This window comes from Callithrix jacchus, chromosome 13 (assembly GCF_049354715.1).
Source record: "Callithrix jacchus isolate 240 chromosome 13, calJac240_pri, whole genome shotgun sequence".
NCBI classification, from domain to species: Eukaryota; Metazoa; Chordata; class Mammalia; order Primates; family Cebidae; genus Callithrix; species Callithrix jacchus.
Window position 1 is genome coordinate 108039063 of NC_133514.1, and position 22152 is coordinate 108061214.

Sequence of the window (22152 nt, forward strand, 5' to 3'; positions counted from 1 at the left end):
CTCCACCCAATGTCATCTTGAATTGTAACTGCCGTAATCTGCACGTAATGTGGCGGGGGTGGGGGGGGCCGGTGGGAGGTAATTGAATCATGGGGGCGGGTCTTTCCCGTGCTGTTCTTGTGATAGTAAATAAGTCTCATGAGATATGATGGAAAGGGGAGTTCTCCTGCTCATGCACTCCGGCCTGCTGCCACGTAAGAAGTGGCTTTGCACCTCCTTGATTTCTGTCATTGTGAGGCTTCCTCAGCCATGTGGGACTGTGAGTCAATTAAACCTCTTTGGTTTATAAATTACCCAGTCTCAGGTATCTTAATTAGCAGAACGAGAACAGATTAATACACCCTGATAAAACTGTACCTGAAGCCTGATATACCTCTAAATATTTCAGTTTCAAGAGCCAATAAAGCCAGTTTTTCTGAGTTGGGTGCTCGGTTACTTGCTATTGCAAGCATTCTAAGTCATGCATTCAAAATAACTCTTTAATATTTTTATTCATTTATAAACACGCTTACCTTTGAGTAACTGGTTCATTAAATGGCATTTGATTTATATCAGCACAAATTCTGTGTTTATGTGTAGTGACTGTTTACCAATCAGAAATTCTATTAATTACACAATAGTGCAATATGCAGGCATTTTCACATTTTTCTTGAATTAATTATTTAATGTATGTATTTGATTTAATAAGATAAAAATATACAGCTAAGCTTTTTTGGTGGGGATTAATTTAATTTGGTGGAGGTTAATTTGCCTGGCCACAAACAAACAAAAGAGGGTAAAGGCATAAAAGGTGATTGCTATAGAAATGCCGATTAAAATAATGATAGCTGGGGCTGCACATTAAATTGCTCATGCCTGTAATCCCATCACTTTTGGAGGCCAAGGTGGGCAGATTATCTGAGGTCACAAGTTCAAGACCAGCCTGGACAATGGTGAAACCCTGTCTCCAGTAAAAACACAAAAATTAGCCTGTAATCCCAACTACTCAGGAGGCCAAGACAGGAGAATTGCTTGAACCTGGGAGGTGGAAGTTGCAGTGAGCAGAGATTGCACCATGGCACTCCAGCATGGGAAACAGAGCAAGACTCTGTCTTAACAATAAATAAATAAATGAATAAACATGTATATATGACTATCACATAGGAATTGGGTATCATCTTACTTACACCTGGGATATGATACCCAATTCCTGTATTAAAGTCATCTTACACAGGTGTAAGATGATTATGTGGCAAAATTTGAGACTGATTTTCTTCAGAATAAACTGATAAGTCATATAAAAAATACTAATAAGCAAGTATTTATTAATTAATATGACATCTACAAATTCTTCACAATAAAAGAATTGACTAATATTCAAATATCCGACAAATGTAGTGACATAATTGTTATTATTATGATAGTATACATTTTATATTATTGTCTAACACTAGCTTTTAGTTTAAATACATAAAAATATAATTATTTTGAAAAATAAAACTATTTTCTATATGTGGAACATAATATATAATATTTAGCATAGGGAGAAATGAAGCCAGGGAAATGAGAATAATCAAGATGGAGAGGACTTGTAAGCCTGTCATGGAGTTGAGACTTATCCTGAAGGCAATGATGACCTGTTTTTGGAAGTAAATCAGAGGACTGACATAATCAGATGCACATTTACTTTTTCAACTCATTCAAGCCACAGGCAAGAGGATGAGTTGAAAACTATTGTTTCATCAATGGACAAAGCTGTCAGAAGAAAAGAAAAAAAATCATTTCCTTTAAAAATATGATTTTGAAATCCATCCAAAATTTAACAACGATCATTTCTTGAGAACATAATATATATCTGTCACAGTGAAATATTAAGATAAACAATAAGACCACCTATGTCAAAATGTATATTTGATTGAAAATCATCATTTATTTCAATCATTCCTGTAAGTCTCAAGGCAAGGCATGATGAAAGTATAGTTATATTTTGGGAACCAGCTTCTATTTCTTGCAACTATTCTTGGACGAATTTGTTCTAACATATTTTAACATTACAAGCCATGTCCTATGCTATATAATATATAAACAATAAAGCATTGGAGTTGATCAAAATAGTTTTGTATTGTAATCATCTGAATCATTCAACAAGGGTGACTTGGCATGTCACAGATGTATGACTCGGTTCCATTACGTGTAAAGAACAGGAGAGTATTGTTAGCAGATGCATCTAGATGGATTCTAAAATATATCTTGGTTATGGAAGAAATCATTGGTGTATACAGAAAAATAAAACATGTTTTTAAAAAGTAATAAACAAATACAGACAAATATTGTATTGATCTTACCTCACAGTTGGAATTGCCATGTGGAAGTCTGATTCTCAACAGACATGTTGAGAATGATCCTAGACACGTTTTCACTCCATTGAAGGGTAATCTTGGGCTTTCCTGGGTGGTACAATCATCCTCTGTATACTTTTCAGTTGCTAAGAACGAAGCACCAGAGATGCAAGTGATGAGTGCACATGACTAGTTTTCGTGGATACAGGGCCAGATATTACAAGGCTTCTTTACCTTTGGAGGCAAACTGCTCAGTGAATGTGTGATACATATCTTTAGGATATTAGGCATTTCTGCCCTATTGCCTTTGCTCTTCAAAACATTTAATTGTTTCTATGTGAGGATTTACTCTGTAGGTATTGTCTGAATGAGATATACCAAAGAAAATTCTGCAATCATTATGATTTTTTACACATGGCGTTAAACACAACTGACTTTTAAGGAGCATGTAGTTTTTACACTAAACCGATGAAAGGTGACAATTAGCTATATCTACCTTTTATCAGTTTTTTAAAAAGCTAAATAATTTCAAAATTCATAAATTTATTGCTATTTTTTGAAATTGAACATTCAGACCTTTAAAAATGGACTTTCCTTGTTCTCCTTTTCTTTTTTCCAAGGGTTAGCAATTGCTAAGCAGATCTCTTTGTGAACTTGAGTGGGCAACATCCCATCCAGGGTACAAGTCCCAGTGCAGTAGACACACATGACATCGAAATCAACTTGCTGAGGTGAGCTAAGGCTGAGGCAGATGCAAATCTAATCATTAAAAGGATATGCAAACACTTTGAACTTTACAAGTAAGTTGTGCAATATTAACCACAGTAGTTAACTTGGAAACTTAAAAGCTCATTACGATGGTTCTAAGTCAGTACATCTTTTGCTGATATTTAAATATACCCTTTAGGATATATAAAGTATTCCAGGAGTTCACACTCAGGTCATGAGAACATTAATTTCCATGTGTTTTTATAGAGGTTGTATAGTCAGGAAATGGCCAGGAAATTTCAGAACAGAAAATATGTGAATATATCTCCTAGATTCAAAGCCACATCAAAATATTACAATTCTAGAAGACTGTGATGGAATATTTCTGAAGCTGAAGTGCTTATCCCCAGAGCAGAGCACTTGAATTTTTTCTGATAGCATTTCATTTAAGCATTTTCAGGTATAAAACAAATTGTAATAGTAAAAGCTAACTAATAAACTTCAACTTGTTTAAAATGTGCTGAGTCTAGATTATTTTTTGAGAGACTCACAATTTAAAGAGAGCCAGGTTCTAAATGTGGAAATGAAAGATAGACTACAACTTATATAAGACTTCGGGATTGTCTTTAGGTGTAGACAATACCTGCATCAGTTTTGTCTTCCTCTATGTATTAGCATACAGAAATCTGGAAGTCCAATTCTTCTCTCTTTTCGAGACTTCTCTCCTCTCCTGACCTGGTTTTCCCCCCTGATTCCTTTTCTCTTCACTGAAACTCATCTCCCAAGTGTATGTCATTCACAAATATTATTAGTCACCTCAGCACTGTTCTACCTGTTGAGGAGGTAGCCATAAATAAATAGGGCTACGACGCTGTGTTGTTTTTCATTATATGGAGAAACGGAAAACAAAGAAATATCCAAGTAAACACATAAATTTGATTCATGATATTCAGCTATTGACAATTATTAAAATAATAAAACAGAGCAATTGGCCAAAGAATAACCTTGCAATAGGGAAGAGAATGAATGATTTTATAATGTAGGCATAACATGACATTTTTTCTTCCGTTTTTTCATATTATCTTTTGTGTTTAGTTGCTTTTCATTGTGCTTAGAAGAGTGTTTCTCACATCTTATGCACTAAAGAAAGCTTTATCAATGTACATGTGTAATCAGTATACTAAATTAAGTTAGATTTTCTATGTTATTTTCCTAACCTGAGCAGACCTTAAAATTAAAAAAAAAACAAGCTCATATATATATATATTTGTGTTCACAAGTTGAAACAAAATACTATTAAACATTTTGATTTTTATGATTTTTTTTCTGCATAGTCCAAATGAAGTAATACATTGCGAAAAAAAGCAATTTTACAAAAAGGAGACATTACAAACTGTACTAAGACTAAGAAAATGTTTCTTGAATGAGCTTAGCAGTTGGGAATAGTATTGTGTTGATGTTTTTACCATCTAAAGCTAAACATTGATATCTGCTGGAGGGTGTAGATGTTCTTTTCAAAAATAAATTAGCACACACATCTGAAAACTTGTGACCATAGCAGAGATATGTAGAAACATAAAAGAACATTTAAGTTTCTACAAAAACAATTTCTGAATTTTAAACAGCCATAACATTTCTAGTCTTCCCAAACCTAAGTGTCATTTTATTTGTTTGTTCATTGTGTTTATTATCTAGCATCATACGTGTTGGGGGTTCAGAATAGTCAGCTACATATACGAAACATCAGCAAGGCCACCACTTTGAAATATTGTCCCGACTGCTACAAGCCTCTCCAAACCATTATTTCTCCACTTCCCTCCAAATGATAGCCACAATGCCTTCCCTTGCCGTAGGCCTGGTGTATAATAACGTCCATTTGTTGAAAAGATTCTGGTGATCATTGGCCTGTTTTCAATCTTGGCTCTAACACTTTTTCTTGCGTGGCTTTGAGTAAGGTGCTTAAACACAGGTCTGTAAGCATTCTCATCCATGTGAACCAAATAATAACAGTACCTAATATCAGAGTGCTGAGAAAATTAAATCACTTAATGCATATAATGGGCTCGGAGGAGTGCTTGACCCAGAAAACGTTTCCATATGAATATAAGACACTGTTATCATCATTGCCATTATCATTATTACTTGTTTGGGTTTTATAGTCTTAACTGTATTTTTTTTTTAATGTGGTCAGAGCTCAAATGGAGAAAAGTATGTCCTTTTCAAGCACCGATATTTAGAGAATGGACAAGGAAAGTTGGACAGTAGACCGGAAGTAAAAATTAGAGCTTAAACCACAATTAGGAGATTTTAATAAGGCCAGGGAACATTGACATTTTGACATTGGCAGTTTGAAGCAGTACCCTATGTCATGGAATGCAGCTGTACATAATTTGGGTGGAAAACATCCTACAGCCTCCTTCATTTCCAGCCTTAATGTGGACTGAAAGGGGACTTGATGTATGCATTGTTATAGAGTCTTTCAGAGCCCATCAGTGACTGAGCTGGCTACCAGAGGGATAAGAAGATGCCTAAAGGCTTACGGAGGTGCCGGCAGAATTACCCTGATTTCCATTCCTGGGGGAACTCACACCTCTGTTTTTTATTTTTTTATTCTGGCTACATGTATAAAATGAGTGGGATAGGTTAAGAACATCCAACAGATTCCAAGAAGAGAATGCCTTCTCTCAATTCTGATGCTTCCTCAGACGAAGAGGTTCTTCCTGACTCCTGGCTTGTCAGAGTGCTTCTTGAGCACTTTTCCCTGCTCTGTGGGGTACGGGGAGGAGGAAGAGCAGGTGAAGTCACTTATTTGCAGGCCTTGGGTCAGGTTTCTCAAAACCTGAAGCCTGTTCAAATCTGTGGGTCCTCTTAGTAAATTCAAGTGTACAAATACAAAAGGCTGTACAGAAGAGAATGTATTCACCTTGAAAAAAGAGATCACAGCAAACTTTGCACCTTAAAAGACTGGCAGTTACCTTAAATATAAAAAATTCGAAAAAGCATAATATTTGTTATCAAATGATGGCTCTGTACCTCTACAAAAACCCCATTTCGTTTTCTCTGCTCCATAATCTTTGATCATCCCCTTTCATAACCAACAGTGTGTGATATCATTTTTTATAGAAATAATAGAAAAATAAATTTGTCATTCTTCTAGTGTGTTTATTTATGAAACAGATAAACAGATATAATTTATTTATTTTGACAGCTGAAGATTATGTGTTTCAATTTTACCACTTATAGTATATGTCATATACACTTTTTTTTTTTTTCTTTTGAGACGGAGTTTCGCTCTTGTTACCCAGGCTGGAGTGCAATGGCGCGATCTCGGCTCACCGCAACCTCTGCCTCCTGGGTTCAGGCAATTCTCCTGCCTCAGCCTCCCGAGTAGCTGAGATTACAGGCACGTGCCACCATGCCCAGCTAATTTTTTGTATTTTTAGTAGAGACAGGGTTTCACCATGCTGACCAGGATGGTCTCAATCTCTTGACCTCGTGATCCACTCGCCTAGGCCTCCCGAAGTGCTGGGATTACAGGCTTGAGCTACCGCGCCTGGCCGATACAGTTTTAAAATAATTGTCAAATGGGAGAAAACCTCTGACATGTTTCTTTCATAAAAGCAGTGTAAGATTTTGTTTTTCCTTGAGACAGAATCTTGCTTCATTACCCAAGCTGGAGTGCAGTAGCATAATCTCAGCTCTCAACTCACTGCAATCTCTACCTCCCAGCTTCAAGTGATTCTCTTGCCTCAACCTCCTGAGTAGCTGGGATTACAGGTGCACACTACCACACCCAGCTAATTTTTGTATTTTTAGTAGAGATGGTCTCTATTCATTTTGGCCAGGCTGGTCTTGAACTCCTGACTTCAAGTTATCCACCTGCCTCTGCTTCCCAAGGTGCTGGGATTACAGACATGAGTCACAGCACCTGGTTCAATAGTGTAAGATTTAACATCACTTTCTCCAAGCTAACTGCCGGCTCTACATTTCAAACTCTATTTCTCCTCCACCTCTCCTCATTGGTCCAGCTTCAGATGCCATGGGATGTGATATGATCTCTGATTTTTGCAGTATGTCAAAATGCCAGAATATTCAGCACAGTTATGCTCCTCTTTCTGAATGCCCACCACTAACCTAACTATACATGAAGTTGAACCACATCCTTAAATTCCAATAAACTCAAAGTAAATGATCCTCAACTCAATTTCCCATTGATTAATCCAAAACCAAATCTATACCTACGGAACCTTACCCAGCTCAAGGGTAAGTGTAATCAAAAATCATTGTTTCTGTGAGTTTTACAAAATATGACTTCATTGATAAAGCCTATACTGCATTTCTTGAAAATGTGGGAAGAATAACTTGGGGTGCATGGTTTAGTTCTGTCCCTTCTCTCAAGGAAATAACCTAACTAGACTTCTGCTCTGCTAATCAACAAACTAATATTTCCCACATTCATCTCTAAAACCCTCTACACTCATGCACGCACATACACACACACACACACACACACACATACACACACACACACAAACACACAGGGGAAGGCAAATCCAGTCTGTTTTGCCCATGACTGGTTCCATAAGTCTGCCTAGGTCTGGAATTAAGACCTCACATTCTACAAGAGTTCACATTAGGTTGCATACTTCTATTTAACATTTGTTAATAAATAGACTTACATATAGACCTCCATTCTTTCTTACTTGTTTAATTTCTCAATATGTGTAAAAGAGAGAAAATGTGTGGTTTTTTTTTACAGCTTATTTATCTTCATAGTTTTTCCTAGATAAGATAATGTAATGCAGAATTTCTGGAAGATACTAAACTAATTACTACTTGGACTTTAGAAGAGAATTTCTGTAAGCATCTTGAATTGTTCAGGCTTCTCGTTAAGGTCTTCATTGATTTCTAATGCTTATTGTTTAATGTGAGAAAAACGTTCACTTGCTTGTTTCAAAAGAATATTCTAGAAAAAATCAGTTTTGAACCAACAGGGTGCCTCTCACATTATTTCGACATCATTCACCATTTTTAACTAATTATTTAGGAGGCATTTCACATTTTAAATAACACACTCTGTATCAGACCAAACAGTATTTTTAGGAGAGAAATTATACTATACGTACAGAAACAGTTTTAGGTTTTCAAATTTGTCTTGGAGCCAGCCCTCTCACAGGCACACCTGGTTGAGTCCTGTGGAGATAGGCTGAAATAAGTAAAAATGGAATTGACTTTGACTAAAATTCTTGTAAGCTTTCGAAGGCAAACATATGTGTTTCAGCTGTTTACTGAAATACTAAGGAAAGATGAGATAACTTCTTTGTGACTTTTGGATAGAATACAGGATTTTGAACCCAGGAAAATACAAACATGATAGTGTGACAATGGAGGTCCTTAGTGGGGCATGGACCACCTGGAATGATAGCTAAAGTGGACAGTTTGAGGCTTCTGAAAAGATAATTATTAGTAATCATCATTTGGCATGAGGGAGAGGTAGCCACTATCAAATGGCTCATGGTCAGTGGACAAGGTTTCTTATGCACACAAGACACTCATTGGATCTTTCAGGAAAAAACAACGTGAGAATTCACAAGTGACAGAGTCAGCAAATATACACTAGTAAGTTTATCACATAATAGTCAGCTATAGAGATCACTCATTCGTAATAACTGGTTCTTCCTATTTTAGGAGCAGATATCTTGAAAATATCTTTTCTGCTCAAGGTCAGAGCTCAAATTCTTCTATTACATGTTCTTTATCCAGAAGAACATCCTCTCAGTCTGATTGCTATTTTGGTTTTAAACAGTTACGGTTTATAACAAATTACCCTAGTAGGTGGCTTAAACAACAAACAGTTGTTTCTCACATCTCTGGAGGCTGGGAAACCCAAGCTCAAGGTGTCAGCAGATTCAATGTCTGGTGAGGACGCTTTCTGGCTTGCAGATGGCCATCTTTTTACTGTGTCCTCGTATGGCAGAGAGACGAGGGGGACAGAGAGAGAAAGAGAGAGAGAGAGAGAAAGTGTGTGTGTGAGAGAGAGAGAAAGTGAGAGAGAGAGAGAGAGAGAGAGAGAGAGTAGAGAGAAAAAACTCTCGGTCTCCTCATATAAGGGCACTAATTCCAGTTCATGAAGGCTCCACCCTCATGATCTAATTCCCTCCAAAGGGCCACACCTCCCAATACTATCAGATGAGAGGTTAAGATTTGGATATATACATTTTGGGAGGACACAAATCTTCAGCCCATAATGTATGCCTATAAGAGTCTTTGAAGAACTATATAGAAATATCACGGGATATAGATGAATCCGTGAAGAGCTGAGATGCAATCACGAGCAGGAGGTAAAGGCCTGACCTGTGCAATATTCTAACCTCTTTCTGTCCCCAAAGTCAAACACTGGCCCAGAACACAATGGGGGCTTCAGAAATAATTGTTGATTGGGTGAATAAATACAGGTCATAAAGTTATTTCTAAATTTACTCTTTAATGTCTTCTTATTCATACTGTATACATAGAATACTTAATTTTAACTGTGAATGAATGTTTAAATTAGAATATAATTATGTGTAATTTTAGTTAACTGAAGAAACCCTATTGAATGACTCACACACTCAAGGATGAGATACTCAAAAATAGGTTCTAACTTTAGAGAAATTGTGAACTAGACAGACTTTTTTGGTATGCCTCGCTAGTCTTCAGATAGCAAGCACTATTTATTTTTCTGGCTTCAGGAGAATGTTTTCCACCTGACATACCTTATACTTGTCTTTTTGACCTTCCTACAAATTTTGATAAAGTATTTCAAAATGTCATAGTAGTAATTGTGAGCTTACAATAGCTTAAGATATAAGCTTCCTACATAAAATACTGGAAAATTATTTTTTTAAAAAAGGGAAAAAATGCCAAGTAATAAAACAATTTGAGTCGAAACATAAATGTACTACGATGGCAGTAGATCATGTGACCCAACATTCCTTCAACAAGTGATTATGTCTTCCATGTGCTCATTACTACATTGTAAAAATACCCCATTTGAATGGGTAACATTTTACAGATCTAACAGTGTCTTAGCGTTATTCAATGGGATTCCATACATACATTTCATGGTAATTGAACACTGAAAGCTTTAACAATGACAGTTAATCACAATCACTCACTTTCCTATCCTGGGCTAAGTGTGAATCTTCGCATTTGTAAAACACTAGGAAATTCTCCTCGGTGGATAAGGGTGTGTAGATAGCTTAATAAAAATATGTAGTTATCTTTTCACTTATTTTGCAATGCTATACATAAAGACAAAGGTTTCAAATGTCTGTGATCAGAATGTAACAAAATAAACATCAACTTTTTGCTTTGCTTTTTATTCTCAGTTGTAATGAGTCATCTGGCCAATTTAGAATAGTTTTATTAATTGATTTTTTATTGAGATGTCTACAAGTTTTATATTTCTAAAAATGAAGAAATTCTGGCAACCTGATAATTAACAAATAATGTTTATTGCTTTCTCTGAAAAGTGCCCTACCAAATGTGAAACATAAATAAAAGACTGGTGGTAAAATGAAATTTCATGATCTCATTAGATCCAAGTTTCAACACATGCATTTACTTGTACTCTGGGGATAAAAGATTATATAGGAATATAATGCATAATATGATAACTCAAAAGTCAAAATATCTTCCCATAAAAGGTCAATGATGATGACAGTAATTATAAGCAAGTGTTTTATAAAATGTTGTTTTCCTTCACAACAAGAGTTTCAATCTATCTTGTTGGACCATATATTGATAATAAATTGAGTTATATTTATGTCTACATTGGCAAGAATTTGAAATGACAGTTATTCTCAAAGGATAACAAACCCTTGGGAGAATAGAAACATGACTGCATTCTTCATTATATTTGCATATCCTATAGTGCTTTTTCTGTGTGGAATGACATTTCCTTTGTTATTTTTCTTCTGAGAAAGATATATGATATGACAGTTCTGAAAAATTCCTTTCCAAGGTATACCTATAGGAATAAATGTTTCCCAAGAGAGTACACTCACAGAGTCCAGTTATTTTTTATTGTATTTTTATTTTTATTTATATTTTATTTGTATTTTTGTATTTGTATTTATTTTTATTTATATCAATTGTTTATAATCTCTGAATATCAAATCATAGTTATACTGAATTTGAAAATATTTTCTTAACATGCATATTATCCAAATCTGTATCATAGGACTATTTTAAAGGGATAAGGAAGATAGTAACAGTCAAAATATTACTTTAATTTGACTGTTAAAATTCATAGTCCTTTTTTATCAAAATTGTCACAACTTTATTATGAGGCCCAAAATAGAATATTTTTTTTCAAAAATATTATCTTGACTAAAAATCAAATAAATAACAAAATAATGGAAAACATGCAATTTATTTCAAACAAGTTTTAAAAGTTATTTGTTCCCTGAAATAAGTTGAAAAACAGAAAACTGTAAAGTGGTAAAGTTTGTGTGCTGTGTTGATATATTCCACAAAAAGAGTCTTGGAAAACAACAACAACAAAACACATATCTTAATTTACTACTTAATTTTGATCAAATCTTGTGCCTGTACATATATTTAAACCATTTAAAAATGATGTTTCATATATTTTTTTTAAATGACAGAAGCAAAACTTAGTAGATAACTGAGCTGGATATCTCTTTGACCATCTGTGTTATGTATTGTGCGTGTGACTTTTTCCATACCCAGCTTATATTTTCATAATTGGCCTCTAATCTAAATACCAAATGATCAACTATGAATTCCAGCTTGACTGGGACAAGAATTACAAGCATATGTACAGTACCTCGGGTTATTACTGTCAGAACACTGCAAAAATATGTTTGCCACTCTTGTATATAATTACACCCTGGATTCATTATAGCTGGTAATAATACAGTCTTTTATTCAAGTCAGGATTTCTCTGGATCCACTGTAAATGTTTCTCTGCTATATTGAGTCATTCACAACATAGATGACACCACTGAAGGTTGTTTAGGAACAATTACAACACAACTGGCAAATTCAACAGCATAGGAGAGCTGAATGCTGGGCTGAGAAAGGAAAATGTGTTCAGTAGCTTTACCTGTTAGTGACAAAACTCATCTAAAGATTTTGCTATCTTTCTTCCACATGCCTTTGGTTTCCTTGAAGTGAATAATTTATTGATATTATTTATTTCAATGATGTGATATAGTACATTGGTTTTAACAATGATTGTGGAAAACAACAAACAAAAGCTAACACCATCCAGATTTTGACAGAATTTGCTTTGGCTAGGGTTGTTCAATAGAATGAGATATTAAGAGATGATTATTTTCTATTTTTAATAATTTACTATTGCCAATTGCAAGTTGACAGAATATTAACTTACTGACTTTGATGATAATAGACTACCCTATGACCTAATCTATATTTTGATCTATTTCTAGTTTGTGTTTATTTTTCGTTACTTTGGTTTAACTCACATCTTCTCAGGATTGGCTCTTCCTTACCTTTCCTTCTCAGTCCAGATTATAGTTCCTCAAGGACATGTCCCTAAAGCCCTTTTTAAGACATCCTTCTGCAAATCAAGTGCCCTGAGGTATACTACGTTGTTTATTCTTTTAATGGCATGTATCATAACTTTTTACTTAAATAATTCCATGTTTTAAGACATGGAATCAACCCAAATGCCCAACAATGATAGACTGGATAAAGAAAGTGTGATACATATACACTATAGAATACTATGCAGACATAAAAAGGAATGAGATCATGTCCTTTGCAGGGACATGGATGGAGCTGGAAGCCATCATCCTCAGCAAAGTAAACTAACACAGGAACAGAAGACCAAACACTGCATTTTCTCACTTATAACTGAGAGCTAAACAATATGAAACATAGACAAAGGGATGGGAACAACACACACTGGGGCCTGTCTGGGGAGTACAGGAGTAGGGGAGAGCATGAGGAAAAGCAGCTAATGCATGTGGGGCTTAATACCTAGGTGATGGGTTGATTGGTGCAGCAAACCACCATGGCACAGGTTTACCTATGTAACTAAACTGTACATCTGGCACGTGTACACTGGAACTTAAAATAATTACTTGTTTAGTTTTTCCATGATCTAATACAAGCTCCTTATGTAAGGGCAAGGATCCTTTTAGCTTTGATCATAGCTACATTCCCAAGATCCAACATAAAGCTGGTCATACAGTGTTGCTCAAAAAGTTTTGTCAAGTGAATAAATGCTTAAATAAATGACAAATACTTGAAGAAAGTTGCCTCATCCTAAACAGCAGGACTGAATTTATTCTTACTTTGGTGATCGATACTGTATTAATTCTTATTAAGTTAGCTCTAAATAAACCATATTTCACTGGTACCACTGATTTTAATTTATTTGGCAATTTCTACAAAGCAGAATATTGCTGCATTTGAGATTATCTTATTGTCTCTAATCAGGCAGGGTAATTTTCTTAAAGAAAAGAAGTGTCCTGATTAACTTTTTATTCTTGTTGTAATTCGAGGAAGGTCCCTGATTTTTCTTATCGAAAAAAAAAAAAAGGATTTTGGATGAGTTCTAATATAAGCTAGTTTAGCTTTATGATCAATTTGTTTATAGCATTTTACTGCAATCTCAAGGTCTGAAATATTGTGGATTTTGTTAACAGTCACTGGCAGAAACAAGGCAATTATCTATTTATTTCCATGGATCATTTTGATTACTCTTGAAACTGATTATTAGATAAATTATGATGATAATAAAGGTTTAAATGAAATGTTTTTCTCTTAAACATCAGATATCCCTTTCTATTTTTATAAGTTATATCTCACTAATACCATAGTAATAATTTCAATTATTCCTAAAAACCTATTTTACCACCAAACAATAAAATGAAATGATTGTGAATAAATTAGAGTTGAAAAACACTCTGGAAGACTGTTCTACTTTGAAGATAAGAAAAGGAAAGCCTAGTGATATTTAATAAATTGCTCAAAGTGGAAAGTTAGGTGGTGGAAAAATTCAGGGCTAATGGTTAAGCATATTCCTCTTCCCATTAAAATATTATTCTGGTTATAAATAATTACTTTAAGTAAGGCATCTATTATGGAATATTATTTAATCTATTATGAAAGGGCAGTATGCAAACAAGGCAAAATATTATTACATGTCTAAAAATGCCCTCCTCTTCTGTGTTTAATATCTTTGCACATGACATTTGGATTACCTGCTCATTCATGTGCATCCAAAGGTCTTATTAATCCTGAACAATCTTGTCTAAGACAACCATAATAGTAGGAAGTTCCTTTAAAATCTATCCTCCATCCTATTAGATACCATTTAGTATGTATCTTGTGTAGACCTTCCACTTACTATAACTGCAGCAAGTATTACTTACATTTATTACACACAATAATCTAAGCACCTTTAAATATGTTAATTTAAATGAGTCTGTGAGCTACTATAGAGCAGAAGCAGTAACAGATACAACAAACAGTACATTCTCAGTGCTAAGCAAAACAGTCACAGAAAAATAAGGGCATGAGAGAGTGGAAAGCAACTCTATGCACGTCTCCCTCATCTCCTAAATATATTCAGTGGAGTTGGTTCTTCACCGGTTCTTAAATATTTAGGTAGGTTCCATGAGGCTATTGGTCAATCTTTTGTAATTAAACATATTACAATTTAATGTCACAAAACACCGTTTTAGTTTAGTAATTTTAATGCCCAATTATATTAGAAATTTTAAAACCATTTTCAATTTAAGGTGTTAACCATCCTTCAAGTTGTATGTAATTTCAGAAATGCCAGCTTTGACAAAAATGAGATGTGGTCAGTACATTCTCTTCTTCTGACTCTGGGCCTCTACTTTTCTACTTATAGCTCAGTCAAAAGTTTCCAGGGCTTGGAACAAGTTCAAAGAAGAAGAGGAAGGTCTTTTCTTCACAAGAACTGCTGTGAGAAGTTTGCATCAATTAACAGACATTTAAAGTGGAAGCTGTCTATTTTGGGCATGTTAATGGATGGTTTGCAGTTCATTACCTTGCTGGGAATCTCTCCTCTGTCCTTTCCAAGAGGCAAATCCAACTCTTTTCTGGTAGATATCTATAACACATCCCACTAGATTTAGGCAACTTTTGGCCCTGTACCATTATCTATCTCTGTGATAAATACCTCAGCTCTCCATGCAGTGTTTTTGGACACTGCCTAAGACATATGAACTGGCTCTTCCTTTAATATGGCCTGACCTTACTCCTGTGAAATGCATATGTGTTTCTTATCTCAACAAATTCTGGAAAGAAGTAACTTTTCAAACCTCTCTTCTCTTCTTTTCTTGTCACAGACCACTTCCCGTAGCACTTTATACCTCGAGTACAGGCTAACTGGTTGTGAATTTTACGTCCTGTAGGTAACCTAAGGGAACCTCTCCACTGATTTCATTACATCTGCTTTATCCTGACCTGTGGCCATAGTTGCTTCTTTTCCTCCTTCTTCAGTAGATGGAATGGGGATCACTATACAGGTTTCTTCAACAGTATCTCTTCCTTTATTGTATGAAATTTATCTCCTGGAAGCAATTTTTTGTATATGTGGGACTGAAGAGAGGCACACTATCTGTCAAACTTGAGGGCCTAAGAGTCTCCAAAATAACTGTTTGTGATTTTTCTCAAAAATCTCAACTCCAGACCATTTTATGTCATCTATATAATACGAGTTGCAGATCTATGACCTTTGAGTTGCAATATTAGCTTTCTAACATATTCTGTATTTTTTTCATGAGATTTAATGTTTTTAATACTTTTTCCTTTATTCTTGAAACGTTAACCTATATTCCATTTAACTGCTTATACTATTAACATATTCTAGACACAAATGTGAAATATAAAACATATTTATTCAATTAATATTTTATTATTAAATAATTATTAAATAAAATGATATTTAGGAGTCAGGTAGTTCTGCTTACCTAAAGAAAGAAGGTTAGTATATGTACTTATTTTGGAGGAAAATAAGAAGTAATTCAGAAGAACCCAAAATTTATTAAGAAATTTTGGGGCACATATTGTTGGAGATAATGCACTAAAAAATAAAACCTTTTGCAAATTAATTATTTTTACATTAATTATAATTATTTTTATAATTATAATTATGTTTATAATTATAATTATTTTTACATTAAATATAATTATTATATTTTATTTGTGAAAGTAAAGCTAAATTCTCAAATGGTGTATTTCCAAATAAGCTTATAAAACCTTTTTAAAGTCCATTATTTAAAGGACTATTAGGATATCTCAGAGGTAGTTGATATTGAACATAGCAAGGAAATAGTTAATGGAAATGTAACTATTAGATTATCCATTTTTTGCTATTATTCAAACTATCCCTTGAGTTTGTTCTGGCTGCCTGCCTTCGTAGCATACAAAGAGGTCAAATCTCAATATTGTTCACAGGTTCTGGAACATTGAATTATTTGCCACTGTAATATCCTTTATTATTGAAGAAGAAGAAAAAGGAGAAGGAGAAGAATGAAAGGACATTTTACTTTTGCAATGCTTTCTCGTATTATTCTTTTTGTAGTAACAACCTGAGAAATAAAAATATATCGGTCATTACTCATCCTCAAGAATAACTTAAACTCTGATAGAAGATAAATGCATACATGAGGGGATAGAGGTGAAGTGTGAATTTGGGAGGCAAATCTCCTGTTTTATTCCAGAATAAAATATCTCCAACTTTATTTCTCCTTTGGGATAATATGAATAAAAGCAGTTTTAGACATCCTAGAAAATTTTAAATGATTCCATGATTATGAAGAGCCAGTGTGTTCAGGAGCACATCAGAACTAAGGCCAACATGAAGGGGTCAACCTAAAAACACACCCAGAAACAATCATAGAAAGTGGAGACTGAGTGACAGAAATGTTTCTCAATTTTATTTAGGTTGGACTGGTGACTTTAATAGTAGAGACAGACTCAGGGAAAGGCAGTAAAGGTACATTTGTGTGTGCATGGTCTTGAAGTTTGAAAGGAGACACTAACAACATTAAGGAGAGACAAAAACTTCACTCTTATTTAAAAGCAACTTGTTTTAAAGATTGTACCATTGAATGGTCCTAAAAATTTGTTTACCAAAAATTAAAAATGAATCTGTGGTCAAATAAGTTTGTAAAACATTATTATTCATTATAAACTGGCTCATGTCATATAACATATCTACCACCAGCCTCATCAGGTAATACAGTAAGGAAATGTTAAAAAATATTTTTAACCTAACATTTTACAGACTCTTTAAGAAACCAAGTAATTTTTTTCTTTTCCCTTTAAAAATATGAATGAATGATTCCATTCCATCTTGGTTGAGTTTCCCTAAGAAGACTCTGAAGAAGGATTCAGAGGCATGCATTCTATTTAAGAGTTGATCCTACACCAGTAGGGAAGGGAAGGAACTAGCACATGGAAAGGAAGACAGCTCAGAAAGCTGCATTGTCAAACAAATTACCACTGTGGTCAATGATGGCAGCTCAGTTTTACTGATGGACTTGGAGAGACCGTATTGAACATCTCTCAGACTTATTTCATGCAAGGGAAAGAAAACTAGGGGACTTTATTTGCATGCCAGTATCTCATCTTTCCTTTTGGGAGGATTATGATCTCAACATGTCTGGAAGAGGATGGAGCATGTTCCTGTGATGAGACAAAAGCCATAGCTGTTTCCAATAAGCAGAATTCAGACATGGAGTAGTATCTGGGTATAGCATCATCATTTGCCCTGCCCATCCTCTGTTCCACTCAACATACTATGGGAAAGTCCTCTCAGTTAATTTGATATGGTCAACCAATGTCTTCAATAGCAGGGAAAACTAATATAGGATTTTTATTTTACCTTAGAAACAAAGTATGTCCTTTCACATGTTTATTGTACATTTGTCTCAAAACATCATTTTTCTATTATGATAAGAAAATTATTTAAACAATGTCAGTCTAAAACTTAGACATGTGATCTTTGTGTTTTCTAGTTATTATTTCACTCATGCATTCATTTCTCAAATATGCACAGCTTAAAAAGTTTTTAATTTTGTTGATGACACAGGGAAACTGGAAGAACTTAAAGACAGGTAAATAGGAGGACTTATACAATTCACAAGTATCAAATAATGAACTAGAACCTCGAAAATAAACTAGATTATTTTTGATCATCAAATCTGTGTTTACCATTTGTAATAAGAGTCACTATATTAATTCTGAAATTTGGGTAGGTATCAAGTGAAACCCATTTTAAATATTACCTACTTGAGAAAGTTATCCCTTTCTATGGACTCAGATAGGCTTAATATCTGACCCCTTTGCACTAATTCATTGCCTTCTCCATATTTCAAGCCCATTATTATAGCTTTTAATAATTTATTTAGATAAATCCTATCTCCCCTGTGTTATTCCAAGCTCTTAGAGTTGTCATTTTATCTTATTTGTCTGTATATTTTCAATATCTATCACAGAGGTTCATATATATTTTTCCTTAAGAAACCCACAATTCAATGACAATGAGAAATAACTTAATAGCTATACAAGGGTATGTAAATAGAAAATACAGCACCTCAAGATCAAGGAAAGGTAAACAGTATCCACAGAAATTAAAATAACTATAATGACAAGTTTTGTGTTTTTATTTTAGTGCCCACTTATGTCAGCAGTTCAGAAATATAATTGTATAATTTTAGAACAATGGTAATATCAATCCTTTAGCTTTTAAAAATCAAATAACAAAAAAGCAGATCCAAAAATGGAAATCATCTTTAAAAAATGTTACAAGCCACAGTTATTGGTAAGGTTCTGTTTTTTTCCTTAGATAAACATAAACAAAATAGACTTTCATTCTTATAGTTGTATCCAGTTAATGGAACATGTCACTGGATAAAATGCTTTTGACAGTCACTGCAATGGTCTGTTTATAAATCAATACTTTTTCTTAATTTTGTAATTTCCTGTTTTATTCTCCATAAGCAATAAGTATTTGACTTTGCAGCATCAAATATTTTCTCTTTTGAGGGGTCTTTTCTATAAAAGTTCATTATGTAAGTGACCAAATATATTTTGTCACCTGAGTATTCTCTCTTGAATAATTTCAAGTGGGAAAATACTGCACTGATTTCAGCAGTTAGTCTGTACAGAAACCAAAAATATTAATATGATGCATCTGGCCAGAAAAATTATCTATGATAACAAGGGAAAATAACAATAGGTTTTAAACCTCAAGGCTTGACTAGATGTCATTTGAAAGGTTAAAGAGGTCCATATATTTGGTCAAATAATAAATAAACTTTGAAATTATTTAAGACATTATCTTTTGCATGCAAGTTACTTGAATTTAGCAAATGGTTGTGTTTGTATGGAAATAACAAGGCTCCATATTACGTGTATTTTGAGAGCTTTTAAGCGTATTACAAAATTGAGAACTATTGCATGTAATTGACAAATACAATCATTTAAAAGTCTGCCACTTGGCTATTTTTTAATGTATTTGAAATTAGAAAATGAACGCTTATCCAAGCATTCCACCTTAAAGCTTCCCCTGAATGTCACGGACACAGATGGTGCTCCATATTTTTTGGTCATTATTTTTTGGAGCTTTTGGACAGATTTTTAAAGTCCTCTTAGTTATATTGTATTATAATTGTTTTTGACTATATATTTTATGCATTTATTAAGAGCGGCTAGTGAAAAGCAATAGTATATTTTAATCTTTTTTAATCTCCAAATCTTTAGTTAATTAATTAATTAATCAAACTTCTGGTAGCATTCCTAATGCCACTTCCGTCAATGAGAATTACAGAGAAAACATATATATCCTCTTTAAATAACATTCCTTCCAAATTTTGAAAGTCCTTGTCATACTTGCCCAAAACTTTTGTTTTATAGGATACATGTCTATTTTTTTAACCTAAATAAATTTTTGACTCCCCAGTATTACAGTTATTATTTACTTATACAGTGAAGCAATGTATAAGGCTAATATCACTTGTGAAATTTCAAGAAATAAATGCACATCCTAAGCACGGTCTAGGTAACAGAAAAAGAGTAATATTTTCTCTTCTTATTATTGTAGATAATCTAATTGTAATTACAGCCTACGTGTATATAAAGGCTTTTGATAGCCATTTCAAATTTAACTTACAGTAATCTTACTTTTATTTTAGTTTTGGATAAACATTTTCTCAAATATTCTCAGTTGATAGCATGTCTTCATGTACCCTTAAATCTAACATATTTCTCCTATCCAAAATGCATTTCTTTCTTGTTTTATGGTTAGATCTTAAAACCCAATATTGTGAACTAACGTTAATCACCATTTTATTCATATTGTGTTTTGAATCAATGTTCTGGCACACACAAACCCACGTAATGTGCTGTTATTACATACATTCTACACGTACATATTAATCTTGTCACATAAAATACTTACTGCTAGTATCAACTAATGATAGTTCCAAAAATTTCATTCATGTTTTCCATTTTTTATCCCAATCATTCATTTAGTTGATAAATCGGTCTATGAACACATATTGGGGAAAATATTCTTAAAACATAGAAACACATATTTCTAAAAATTGCATAGAAATGATTTTGTTATATATTTCTAAAAAAAGACAGTTCATAGTTCACATGAATTTATTAGCTCACCTCAAATATTGTTAGTGCATTAAGAAATATATTCAATCACTAATCCACTTACTTATTATACTATGTGCTTGGTATTTCCTGGTGTTGCCTAAATCTACATTATGAGGAAAGATAACGAATACTTTGCCTAAGTTTGAATGTTCCATATATGCTAATTGGTTATCTGCTGATGATAAGGTCTGCTAATAACTTCGCTTGAACTTGTAGTGAGCATGAATTTCTTTTCTAAGTCATTCAGAAGCCATCTAGCTGTTAACATTATTCTAGAATGTTAGAATAGTCTTTTGCAGGTGTTATGCTTATTGCTAGTGTGGTGAAATGACTTCCTTTGCCCTTTTTGAACTTCTATATCCTGTAAGTTTGTGTTTGTTACCTATACACTTGCTAAATGCTCGGAAAAGAAAGGTGCATTCTAATAGCCTTAGAATTCTTAAATTTTTGGAATATATAATAGTCATACATATGTATGTGGACTGGCCTTGATCCCTTTGGTGTTTCAAAAAAGCCTAACTAGGCTTTTTGGTATCTCAAGGATGATACCTAGATACCACATATTACTTACATTTTATTTACTATATAGAGAAAACACATTGTCTTCACCTTCCCAGCATTTACCCATATTCACTGGCTGCTCTGCCACTTGAAAGTATGGAATCCAGTTTCTTTTACAGAGGTTATGTGAATGGAATTATCTAGAAAATCCATTAAGCACATGTATGGCTATCAGAATACATATGCCTGAGACTACTTATTTCCACCTTGCAATTTGGTTAATCTATACCAGAAGGCCAGTTTGTTCAAAGTTATAATTAACTGGTAATATAGATTAGCATATTTTATTTCCCATTTTGTTTTCCGAAAATCAAATGACTTTGATAGTATCACTCTGAATGTTTTAATTAGTAGCAACAAAAGACTTATATCCCATTTTATATAAGTTTTCAGAAAAGATATGAACAGTTCAAAAGTTAGATCTAGAAAGAATCTGAATGATTGCAGAGTGTAATCATTTCTGAGAGCAATTTTCAAGTGAATGAGGCACTGTCTAATGTCAAACATCTAGGACTCAGCAACTGTCAAGTCAATTTTTTGATATAACTAACAACTCCCAAAGTTGAGCAAAGATTGTATTCTGTGTAGGTCTCAGGTTGGAATGAAAATTGAAAGTCACTGAGCACCCAGCTGTCTTTTACAGTAGATAAACAGCAAACAGTGAGAATTTGACAGTTTGAGATAACCAAATTTTTTTAATTTAAATCCAAAACTCTATAGCTATCCCATGGCTAAAATTTACTTTATTTAAAATACTGCCATGTGTTCTATTACATTATTTGTTTTCTAATATATTTTGCTAGGTCATGTTTTCTGACGTTGTTACAAAAACTAGAATAAATGAAGATATTGACTAGAAGCTAGTATTTATATTTCTCTA